Raw genomic sequence first — 13,460 nt, forward strand, 5'->3', positions numbered from 1 at the left:
TTATGTCGTGTATGAGACAAGCGTCAAGAAAATATAATAATTTTATGAATGCTGTTGCAGCATTATATCATGTATGACACAAGCGTCAAGAAAATAGAAATATGATGGTGTTTCTAAAACAGTCAAATTAGCAATAGAATAAACCGTGAACCTTCTCACAATTTTTTGGGCACCAGCTGGGTTGGACCATTTTGGCTTTCACTTAAACCATCAACAACTTAACAAATAAAAATGGCATTCAATTAGGGTATGGTACCCGTCAGGTAGACTCCACTTATTTAGACTCCAATCTCACTCCAAATCCATACCGTTAGATTCTATTAGCATCTACGGTTACATTATTATTTCCACGCCTCCTACAAATCCTAAAAGGGTATTTTTGGTAGATAGATTCAGTTGAGAAAATTAAAACTTACGAGACAAAGAAAAACCCAAAACCTTTCTTCTCCACTAACCAGACCCTTCTCCATCCTCCCTTAACGCCGCACAGTAAGTCTATGGTTACCTATTGAACCGAAGTTCTCTACAATACACCATAATAATTTTTTTGTAACACTGGGCTTTTCTCATTAGTGACGGGGGAAATTGGCATCAGGACTGTTGTGACACCATTTTGGCGTCACTAAATTGCTAAAGCCGTCACCAATAATTTGATAATAACCTGGATTAATTTTTGAGGAATTATAAGAAATATTGTGATGGCAAGATAGTGTCAATGTGTCTAGAATGCAAGAAATTACAATGTAAGGGACCGTGTCTTCTTCTCTCAAATAAATAACAACTCAAAACTCAGTTCCCATCTCTCCCAAGTCCCAACTACCTCCTCTATTCTTTACCCTCCTTTCCAGTTCCCATTACTAAACCAGATCCGGCTTCGATTAGAACACAGAAATCTAGAAACAAAGTTTGAACAAACTCTAGAAATGATTGAAGTAAGTCTCGAAAATTCGTTCTAGTGGTACCAAAGGAAAACCCGCTGAAGAAGAAGGAGATGGGCACAACGCTCAAAGATGCTACTAATTTAATTGGACGATAGCCATGAAAGCCCTTGTGATTAATCTGCCCTCTCTTTCTTATGATAACCCATTTCGAAAAAAGTCAGTTTTTTTATGCTTATTCCTCCACATCCGAAAAAGCTTTGATTTTCAATGTTGGTTCTCTTATTCCGACTTCATTAATTTTTGTTCTCTGTGGTATGGTTTTATTTTACACATTGATTCTCTTAATTAATTTTACCACTAGAGAAAAAAAAACTTAATCTTCAATTTTTTCAAACTGGGTATTTTTTTTCTTTAATTTGTATTCCTTTAGATTTCAGGTTGCTTAAATTTGTTTCAATTGTTTATAATAATTTAGTTTCTGGAAATGAATTAAAGTTTGGTTTTGGTTTTGGGTTAGGACCTGTGAATTCTCTATGGATTTTCCAAGAAGCCAAAAATTGAGTTTACTTATTAGGACTAATCGTCGGTGAGTAATATACTGCTCATTCTTGTTTCTTTATAATTACAGTGGTTAAAAATCATAACAATGGAGAGTATATTCTTTTTGGCTAATCAAGGACTTACATTGGTTGAATAAAGGGTCAAGCATCCATGTGGCATGGTAAGCACACGTTAATGAATACAAAGATCTCTCATTTGCTTTGGTAAAAGGTGGTGTTAAATGTCATGCTTCATACTTCTTTTTTGTTATGCACTTAATTAACTATATGATTTTCATTCATATATAGGAGAACATAATTTTGTAACGCTGCGGCCTTCAAATCCCAATAATTCCCCTGAAGTCCCTGGTTTCAACAGTCTAACTTATGGTAAGATCTACAGATACTTTATTCATCTCATTAAATGGGTGGTGATGCCTCCACAAAGAACTAGTTGTTGACAAAATGTACACCTCAAATAATGTTGGCCTTGCTTGGCATTTGGCTGCAAATTGTAATCATAACCTATTTTACTTTTTTATTTTTATTTCTAAGGTAAATGGACAAGTTGAGTATGTAGAGGAACATGATACTTACTACATCCGTGTTGATGATAAGAATCCTAGAAGCATCATTATTGTGATGAATGTTATTGACACCACCAAAGCTAAAAACATGTCTTTCTCCATGTAGGACTTAATGTGTTTGTTGTATTATTGGTCTTGAAATACCTTGGAGCATGTGAAGGACAGAGAACCTCAGATGGTGCAACTAAGGCTTACCCTTTAAAGCCAGAAAAATCAATAAAATTTACCCATGGAACAAATGAAGATCTGAGAGTCGAAAGTGTAGCTCTTAAAACTTTGTATGAGAGGAAGATTTGTGTCATTTGCTCTTCGGCTTTCAACGCAACGAGCGGTTTTTTTGTTCCTTGAGGTCACTGTGCTACCTGCTATGAATGTTCAAAGGTACACCAAAAGACTTGGAAATCCTTTTGGTATAAGTCCAGTAAGGAAAATGTCTCAAAATAATGGGTTTTCTGCAGAATTTTAGAGAAGAAGATGTGCTCGATCTGCAAAAGGTCAAGGTAAGAACGCTTCCTACTTAATGTACAGTTATTTGTGGTTGCGCATAGGCCGTTGTGGTCTTGAACTTCTGGAGTTGACTATTATGCACAGTTGTGATTCACTTGGTTAATGTTTAGTCAGAGGCCGTATCACCTTTATTATTAAGAATGGATTCTGTCATATTGTTTTTAACTACCCAAAGTGTAGATTGAGTATGCTTTTCCTTGTTACTGCTGCGTTGTGACGAGACCTTACAAGGGTGGCCTGTTATTTCTAGAACTATAAAGCTACTCTACTAGGACTTGAAATTGTATGAAGTATGAATCTTGGGTATTTTGTACCATTATAGAATTATTGTTTGGAACCATAGAAACTTTAAAAGCTAGTTTCTTAGTTAGTAATCAGCGCAGAAGTTTATTAGCGTGATATGAGTTGGATACTTATTTCTGTTGTATATTTCAGGTGGATATGACAAGGAAGATAAAGCAACAAGGGCTTATGATCGATCTAGCTGCTATGAAGTACTGGGGTCCCACTACCAATTTCCCGGTAGAATACACTTTACAAGTCAACATTATTTAATCTTTGTTGTCTTTGAATTTGATAGAGGAAAACTGATGTGGTGGTTAACTGTGTAACTCTATATTTTGGATAATAGAAGAATAGGAAAAAAAAAAGTAGTTTAGGATTGTTTTACTGTTAGTAGTACCGATGGTTTGTTAGTGCATTCTTTTATTGAGTTGAACCTCAAGGTTTTGCTTTATTTCTTCATTTCGTTTTCTACATTGATACTTTAACCAAGGTTGGAAGTTGGAACTTATGCCACTCTAATCTGTTATAATGTAAGCCAGTTGTAATGTCATAGGACACCAGGCTATATACTAGAAGGTAGAGGCAATACCCGTTTAGTTGTATATATGTCACCTTATTGTTGTTCATATAGCTTCTAGGGCTAAAAAGGCTCCCATAGGTGTTTTACTGTGTATTAGTGTTGTGTTGTCAAACAGTAATGGCCTATAGCTTCTTTGATATCCTAGTGGCATGGTTACCTTCTTGCTATGTTACTAATTTGGTAGACTAGAAACTATGTTACTGAGTTTTAATTAGTATAAGTGAACCTATTGTTATATATATATATCATTACATTTTAAAAGGTAGAAATCTATCTAAACTCTTTTGTTAAATGAAACAGGTAATAATGCATGTGGCATTTGTTTGTTGCCGACCTTGAAGGATAGAGGTGGTTGATATTGCCACTTGGACACTTTCTAATAAGAAGACTTTCTTTCTAGCTAGTTGTAAGCATAATGTAATATACTTTTTGTATTGTACTTTTCGCTTGGAAAATGGAAGTACATGATGTTCACAAGTGACTTGATAATTTTGAGTGATGGAATGAATGTTTTATTTTCGAATGTGATTGATGGTGTGCTTGTGTATTTTATGGAAGTGCTCGAGTTATTTAATTTTTTTATCCCTGAATAAATTATGTAATATGAACAAGTTCAATTCTTGGAATGATTTATGTTGGTAATAAAAGTATGATTCTTGTTTTTGTAATGGATTTCAATTGTCAGGTGTAAGAATTTCAAATTTACAGGAATTTATTTTCAGATTTACAGGGAAAAAAAATAAATAAATAAAAGAAAAAAAAGAAGAAGGTATGACAGCTTCCAAAGAACTATCGTGCTACATATCAATTCTTGACAGTTTTTAGTGTTAATTTCTTGACGCTTTTGTTTATCAAGGTGACGCTTAAATAAAAACAGTCATAAATGAAGGTTTAGTTCTTGACGCTTTTTCTAATAAATTATGATGGTTAAGTAAAACATGTCATGCAATAGGATCCAGTTATGACGGTTATAAATGAATTTTTGTCATATTAAATTCGAGCTTTGATGTCAGCTTCTCAAGAACCATCATCAAATTTATGACGCTTTTTGTTAACTTTTATGACGGGCTCTATAATAACGGTTGTTTTTAAAATGAAAAAAATGTCATTAAACCTATTTCATGACGGCTAAAAGCCGTCATCACAAGTCGTTTTTTTTAGTAGTGAGAGTACCTTTTTTTTTTGGGCATGAAGAGGAAGGGGTTTTTTCTTGCTGTGAAGAGGGGAAAAACAGTGGGATGATCCTACGGTCATAAATCAATTTATTTTAAGAGTCCTACTTACTCTAAACTAAACTAAAAAGGAATAAGCTATTATAAAGGATAAAAACAATTTTATCTTTTAAAGGGTTACGCCACTCGAGTCAATATAAATCCTTATAAATATATATATATATATTAAATTATATCTGATATCTATATAAATCTAATCTAAGTTGATTCCAATTAGGAAACTACTACTCAAAGATACTGATTGATCCAACGCTATATAAATCTAATCCAGAAGAAAGTGTTCAATTGCCGCCGGAGATTCAAAATTGAAGCAATCTTCATGACTTGTTAAATAATGTATATCCCGATCTAAGTGAGCAGTATGAAGCTGACCCAAATTATTTGACCGAGCGGACTATCCTTTCAGCACGCAACGATGATGTTAGCACTATAAATGATACTGCACTAGATATGTTTCCTGTGGAAGAAATTGTTTGCTTAGGTGCTGACAAGTTAGGCGATGCCAGTGTTGTTGATAGTAGTAACGCAAATAGCTATCCGACAGAGTACTTGAACTCACTCGATCCTGCTGGGTTGCCTCTATTCAATCTTACTCTCAAGAAGGGATGCCTAGTAATGTTGCTGAGAAATATAGCGCCAACAGATGGACTTTGTAACGGAACGCGCCTGATGATTGTGTGCACAAAGCCACGCGTGGTGCAAGTTCTAATCTTAACTGGAGAAAAAGCAGGGAATGTACGATTTATCCCGAGAATATCATTAACACCTTCGACCAATGAAATACCATTTCAAATGACCAGACGACAGTTTCCGATTCGATTGTTGTTTGCAATGACGATAAACAAATCACAAGGGCAGTCTGTTAAGTATGTTGGTATTGATTTGCGAAACCAGGTGTTTAGTCATGGTTAATTATATGTGGCACTATCAAGATGCACTTCTTCAAAACGAATTAGTGTCATCCTCCCTCCTGATTTTTTAAACCACACAACTATTATCGTGTATCCTGAAGTCCTGCTTTAGTTTGAGAGAAGGTGTATTTCGTAACTTTTGAACTTTGATGTTTATTTCTCAATTTCTTTTTATGCATATGGTTAGGAAATAAGGAACCCTTCATTGTATGTGAGGATTTGAATCTAGATTAGCTAACAACGAGTGTGAAATATTGACTGGTTGTTATGTCATCGCATTTTGCTAGATAGAGGAATTTGCTTTTTGGATATTTTTAGATAAAAAAAAAATACAATATTTGATAGGATAATGACTTCTTAAATTTTCTGATAAATGAATGAATTTGATGCATATGTTTATATAACAAAGGTCATCATAATCCAAAACAATCTAAGTAGCATACGCCCTCCAGAAGCACTCAATATTAATTTTGTAAATAATAGTTATTGGATTTTTGTATTTCTTTGGCAACTTTTAATTTAATTAATAAAAAAATGAATAATGTTATGACTTATAATAAAGCAGCTTGGTTTTTTATGCTGTTATATCGAGCGGTAGAAAAAAAAATAGTTTTGGGAGATCCTACAACCATGAACTACTTTCTTTTAAGAGTCCCACTTATTAAAAATTCCCAAAAGAAAAAATATAAATAAAAAAGAAAAAATTCGCCAAAAGGAAAAGTGGAAAACCCTTTTCGCCAACCCTTTCTTCTTCTTAACCAGTAACCTAACACCTTGGTGGCACACTCCTTCTTCTCGCCCTCTCACGTTCGAGCACAAGGATCTCCAGATGCAATCATTAGTTTAAGGTAAAAAAAAAATACCCTATATTTCCTTTTCTTCATTCCAAAAAAAAAACACTCTTAAAAAAACATTCCAAATTCAACTCTTTCAATACTTCTTCAATAACCTTCTTCAAATAGTGGAGATAACGGGTACTCTCTTTGTGGTTCTTTGATATACATATATATATATATATATATATATATATATATATATATATATATATATATATATATATATATATATCAGTTTTCTTTGTTTAATCCTGTGTAATTGAAAGAATTATAGTTTAGGAATTGTCTCGGTTGCATACTAGATTCTAACATTATTATTATTTTTTAAAAAACAGGTAAGGATGGAGAGAGGAAAGGAACTCAGCCACACTGAGACTGAGCAGAGCACATAGTTGAATCGCAATTTTAGCTAGAGTGTTGTGACACTATGTTCAATTTTCTAAATTTATTTGTATTGGTGTTCTAGATTGAACTTGCATTGAAATTTTACTACCCATTTTATCATGTAGCTTTATGGCCAGTTTAGTTCCAGTAGAACTCTATGTCTCTATATATTTAATTTTACAAAAGTCGAAAAAACTAATTGGAGGTACAGCTGACATAATTTTATCAGTATTTTACTACTTTCTAATGAATCTGTTGACTACTAAATTGGTTGGATTAGTTTTCTAGAAGTCCCATATATACTCCATTGAAAAATCAGCTAGGTGAATGTGGCATATTCCTCCAAGTATTAGCCTTCCTAACACGAACATTTAACTCGAACACAAACTACAATAACAAAGGTCAGCTTTCAAATTTGGCAAGTACCATGTCATCATGAGTATTACCACTATCTTTTCTCTACTTAATATGTATCCTTTCTAGAGAAAGTTTTTAGAGAATTATTGTTAGGCACTTATATGTTCTTCTTCCTACTTATTTTGGTATTTCACGTAAATTTTTCTTCTTCCTTCCAACTGATTTTGGTACTTGCATAAATCGATCTACTCAAATTCAAATTATTGTAGGCAAGTAATATGCACAACTATAAAATTTAGTATGTTCCCTTTTGTTTTGGAAAATCTTTGATGATCTATGATTTTGAACTTCCAATTTTAATGATTTTGACATAAGATATTATTTTAGATTTTTATTACTCATCACTGTCTTTGCTTCAGGACCTTTGAACGTATAGTGTTAGGCATGTTAGTACTTGAAGCCAGCACATGCATATGACTATGTACATTGATATACCATAGTGCTCAAGCAATCACTTGATATTTGCTTTCCCAAGAGTCTTGACTTCGACTGTTTGAAATTGTTTGATAATGGTTACATACTATAGTTGCAATTATCTGAGATTTTCTTATTAGTTGTAAATCCCTTTAGTTGTAAATTAGTTTTTGTTGTAAACATTATCTGTTTAGTTGTAAATCCCTTCCGGCACATTTTTTGTCAATATCATTTGGATTCCATGTTCCTAAAAAACGCTTGTTTATTTCTTTGGGCCTCAAGTATAACATCAACTCATACCATTTTTTGTCTCTAAATGTTGGGCATCCACCCTTAATTCTTATTTTGGATTGTCGCCTTATTTTGTTAAGCTATCTTTCCTTTAACATTAACTATCGTGTGCAAGTGATCGAATCATTGCACTGCGGCCACAATGCAAGACCACAATGCTAATGTTCCTGAGTAATATGTGTTGTTTGATATTTATAATATATATTTCAAATGTTTATATTGCAGTAATAGTAATTTTCATTTAGATATGAAGTATTTATACTAACTTTAATTTTGTGGATTTTTTGTTTGTTTGTTTATCACTCTTTCTGATCAAGCTCCCTTCAATTCAATCATTCAGGTTCATTCAAGTATTTCATGTTCAAACTCTTTGATATACTATTACGATTAAAACTAATGTGTTGGGTGATGAATGAAATGTGTGAGAACTGCTGCTCTTTCAAGTAAATTCAGTAGATACTGCTTTGTGTACATCTTTTTGTAGATTATGTAGATTCTTTTACACATGGGAATCTATCTATTATGTATCTATCTATATCCTTACAAATCTCTAGATATCTTACGAGCTATATATAAAGTCTGCCATTGTGCACTACCATGTGTGATTAGTGATGAGTACATATAACATTGTTAGCAAGTCTATCTGTTGCTCCATTACACCCTTTGAAATTATGTATCGTTTAGTTTTTGGTTTGTTATAGTTAAAATTATAGCTAGAATATTTTATTGAATCATAGCTATAATTTTCTTAATACATACATATATTTTTTGTCTAATTCGATGAGAGATTTCTGAAGACGTAAGCAGAATCCAAGTTAGAAGATGAGAACTGAGTGTTTTTCAGCTTGACAGTTTATATTTTTTTGCTAGATTTCTGCGGGAAAAAGCACTACACCATAACAGCTTTTTTGTGACAGGGACTTTTCCCAATTTGTGACGCCAAATAGGCGTCAGAAAATTTGTGACATCAAATTGTCGTCCGTATTTGTTGCTTGGTGTCACAATAAATCAAAAATTAGTTTTACTTTATTTATGAAATTTGTTTAAAACATAGTGATGGCAAAGAGGCGTGAGTTTAATAAAGATCCAAAGTCTCGTGTTTGGCGTGTGCGAAAAGGTGAGGCATCAGATTCCGATCTATGCAATTTCTCTTTTTCTTCTCAAGACAGAAACCCTTTCCCATTGAAAACTCTTCTCCACTTTTCTCAATCTATTCGAATTATCCACTCATTTTTCGTTCATCTTGATGAAAGTGAACTAAAGGAGGTAGTTTTATCATCTCAAATTCTTCATCTTAAGCCAAGCTACCATCTTTCCGATCTTTTAAGGTCAGTTTCTATAAAGATTAGTTTTTGTTTTTTCGCGATTTTGGTTTTTGGGTTTGCAATTCTTGATTTCGTTTTCTAGGGTTTTTAATTTTCTTGGTGAATGAGTTTGTTTATAATAGTTTGTTTAAGTTGGTTATTATAATGGTAAGAATAGTTTTTCTTCTGAGTTTGTAGTATGTTATGTTTTTACCTTTTAAACGTGGTAGCAGTCAATTAGATGGAGGAGTTTAATTACAAGCTGAATAAAAGTACAAGCTTTGTTATACCCATAGTTAAGCATCTAAAGCACTCTCCTCTAAGATATTAAGTCAGATACTTTTATATGCTTGTTGGTTTTGACTTTTGACATACACAAAATGGAATACTCTAAAGTGTGCTTGTTTATTTTAACTTTTGTTTGTTATTCTATTTTTTTTTTCTAGTTTCCCTACACATAAGATGCCGTACAGATTTGGTGTTTTTAAAGTGGTGGCTTGAGAGTCGACAAGGTAGATATTGTTCATGCGTTTTATCCCTTTTTTTGCATACTTTTTTCTTTAGTCAACATTTCTTAGTTAATTGAAGATGAGTTTCAAATGCAGGAAAAGTACAAACTTCTTACACTTAGCTTGGAGCTTTAGGTTTCGACATTGATTGTGCTCCTACTGCTTGACTTCAGGTACAAATATCTTCAATCATAGTGCCTACCATTTATTTTTATTTTTTTATTTATTCATTTATTTTTTTCCTATTTCTAATTGTTGTTAGTGCATAACTTAGAGCATTTCCCTTCGGAACATCTTATGTATTGGTTTCTTTTATGGTTCTTGGAGGATATACTAGTATACTGCATTGCAATGGGGCGAGAGTATATATTTATTTATTTGGTTATATATATATATATATATATATATATATATATATATATATATTTATTTATTTATTTATTTATTTATTTCCATGACTTAGATTAATATTTTGATAATTAGACAGATAAATTAAGAAAAATAGACTATATCATTGTCTAGTTTATTCAAATGTAACAGTATTGATTGAATCTTTTTGTAGACCATAACTGCCTCCATGTGTACAGTGTACTCAAATAAGCACACTTAAAAATTAACAAACTTTTGGTTTTTTTTCTCATCTCCCTTTTAACAGTCAACATGTTATTGACCAATCCTTAAACTTGATTGAGAATATTATGTTATTAATAGCCTTTCTTTGCATCAACTACGTAATACCATACCCTAAACTCCAAACTCTCATTAAATAGACCTATAAATAGGTGTAATACATATAGATGGAGACAATTATTTTTCAAATATCCATCTGCAACATCTTTGTATGAAATAAACTAAAACAATTGTCGATTCAAACAATTGACAAATTCAAAGATTTTCTGCAGTAGTGATTTTAAAGATACTACAACAGTCATCTATAAATCTATAACCTATTCAATAGAAAATCATCCTCACTTCAAAACTATTGGGTCGATACATGAGTTGCTCTTGTGTTTGCTGAATCCCGAAGTCTATCCGATCTCCTGGCAAGATAACACTCGGCTCCTTAAACATTTCTGCCTATAATCAAATTCAAGTGCCTATGTAAAGATCCAACAAAACACACCAAATGGAGAGTTTTTTCATAGTTTTTTCCTTCTACATGGAAGAAGGAAGACCATTTGCATTACATATTTTTTCTATAAAAATAGAAAAGAAAAATTACTTAAAAATCTAATGAATAAGGATTAGAATGATACACAAATGCTCCTATCACGGTCAAATGGTTCCAAAGATCCACCCTCTTTTTTTCTTCTTGCACTAGTGCTTTTACCACTTCATGGAACCAAATACCGAAGCTTGGCAATCTAGAAAGCATTGAACAAAAAGCCTTGCAACTTGAAATGAAAAATACAAGACAGATTAAGAATACGACACCCTAAACCACATAATGCCACTTTCGGCTTAAAATAAGAGAGATATTGCAATACCTTCTACTAATGTTATGCATCCGAGCACTTTTGATCTCATCAACCGGTGGAACTCCACCATTGTTCCAAGCATTAACTCTTTCTTCATTACCACAATAGAGACACAATTTTGTACGGATATAGTTCCTTTGTCTCTTTCAAATGCGGACTCTTAATCTGCTCTTTCATGACCGACATGGGCTTAAAAAGCCAAGAAAACCCTTCCCTCGGCCGATTCACACTAGTCGGTTCAACATTGTCACCCGATGTAACATAAAAGGGTTACATTTCAATAAGCAATAGCGGTAGATATATGAGGGAAGAATTGTGATCTTGAAAACAAGGTAGACCAAGAGAGCCTCACTTATTACAAATTTTTGGATTTATGTACAAGAGTGGTAACTACAAACCGCTCTATCCTTCTTGTTGTAACATTCTACTATGATCACTTATTTTTTTCAACAAACACAATGACCCTTTGCACACCACGTTATCAAAATCTAGTAATCGGCATATCAGTAAAACCAAGCAAACACAATATATAACTTGGTGATTGGCTCACCAGTAACGGGTGACTCTTCGAATAGGAAGAAATGGTGAGAACACATTAATTGTACCAACTGGAGAGCAAAAATACTCTGAACAACAAGAAAGACAAATAAAAATCCTAACTGTATGGTGTATTCCCCATTAAGCTAATGACTATTTAGAATGAATGACCTCAATAACCAAGCTCAAGTACTACACAAGACATACTTTAGGCAGATTCACAACTCAGTATAAGGACAACACTAAACTTTGATGCAAAAATGATATGTATAATCAGCAAAATACTATACTTACGCATGAGAAATCCAATTGACTCACACTCAATTGAGTGAAAAAGCACCGTAAAAATGTATATGCAGGAATTCCAATGTTAACTATGTTGCTCTTCGAATATTGCCATACTTCCAAATCTTTGACGCCAATGGCTCCAGCAGCAAGAAGCTCTCTCCCCCAGCCCTTGAAAAAATTATCCCATATCTGATACCAAAATGTAAAAGCGAGTAAGTATACAAAATGTGACTGCCCACACCTATTTCAAGATATGCATTTCTTGAGGACATCCCTTAAGGAACAAAAAAAAATGTAATATGAAATAAAAGAGTAAGCGCCGCCCAGCCACATTCATACCATCCCTCCATCCAAACAGAACTGTGTTTCAAACAAGGTGATCTTAGGTGTTTAAAGAGTGAGGAACTAAATGATAGTATGGTTGGCTACCAAAAGCCTGTTTACAGAAGTTCAAACTAAACTAGTCTAAGAGAACCTAAGAATGGAGGTGCATGCCACATATTCAAATTATATTTACCACCACATCCTTCAGTTCCTGCATTTGCATGGACAACATCCTTATAGAAGGTTGATTGGTGCGAACAACCTTAGGCTTCTCGCCGCCCACTTTTACAAACGTCCTACAATCTTTGTCGGCTACCTCCACGATACCTAGGTCCGGCTAGACACATAACAAAAAACTATCATATAGTAAAACATAGGATGCAATGAAATTCCATCAAAAATTCAATCAGCCAACTCAAAAAAAGAATAAACATGAACCACTCGCAAGATATATAACATACCTAGGAAAGCACGACCCCTCTCGGAGGTAGAGGAAATCATTGGTGTATTCATCAAACAAGGCCAATACAACAACGACATAGAGTAAACCACTCTTTGTAGAGTTCTCCTAAAATAGAAAAAATAACTTATGAAATATACAATTGAAGTACAAGAAGTTTAGGCAAAATCAATCAAGGGAAAAAAGAGTCTACGTTAGGAAAAGTAGATGATCAAAATGAACCTGATATGCAACAGCAGCAGTATAAAGTCCAAGAAAAAAACCTAAACAGATTCCTACTAAAGAAGCTAAAGCCACAGCAATAGGCCACAACAAAATCGAAACCCAGCAAACGGCACACAAACTTGTTGACTCTGTGACACCGGCGGGAATAGAGATATTGGAACCCAATATTTTTCGTGGGCGGGAGATGAGAAATTAGAGAGGAGAAGTGAGATGAGGTGAGAGAGGAGAGAAAATGTGGAGAGAGAATTCTGTAAGGGGGAAATATATATATATATTTTCTTTTTCTTTTTTTTTTCTTTTTTTTGGTTTGTTTTGGGGGGTACAGACAGACACCAACAAAGTGGTTTTTTAGGTGACTTCTAAAACGACCTCAAGAGTTCGCTCACGGATCACGGACTATATTGAATGGCCATACTTAATCAAATGTGTGCTTTTTAGCTTCTTTGCTTTACTGTGAAATAGAACTATATT

The 13,460-nt window shown here is 33.5% G+C and overlaps 2 long non-coding RNA genes across 2 annotated transcripts; both read left to right on the plus strand.

Annotated features, from left to right (window-relative positions):
- The first annotated feature begins 1,507 nt into the window (after positions 1–1,507).
- LOC147493752 (uncharacterized) lies at positions 1,508–2,247 on the plus strand. Its single transcript, XR_015198671.1, has 3 exons — positions 1,508–1,602; positions 1,730–1,810; positions 2,114–2,247. It is a non-coding gene; the product is annotated as an uncharacterized LOC147493752 (long non-coding RNA).
- A 6,808-nt stretch (positions 2,248–9,055) lies between these two features.
- On the plus strand, positions 9,056–9,850 carry LOC147493753 (uncharacterized). The gene is made up of 3 exons (XR_015198655.1): positions 9,056–9,192; positions 9,615–9,680; positions 9,774–9,850. It is a non-coding gene; the product is annotated as an uncharacterized LOC147493753 (long non-coding RNA).
- The last annotated feature ends 3,610 nt before the right edge of the window (positions 9,851–13,460 follow it).

This window comes from Coptis chinensis, chromosome 6 (assembly GCF_015680905.1).
Source record: "Coptis chinensis isolate HL-2020 chromosome 6, ASM1568090v1, whole genome shotgun sequence".
Lineage (NCBI taxonomy): Eukaryota > Viridiplantae > Streptophyta > Magnoliopsida > Ranunculales > Ranunculaceae > Coptis > Coptis chinensis.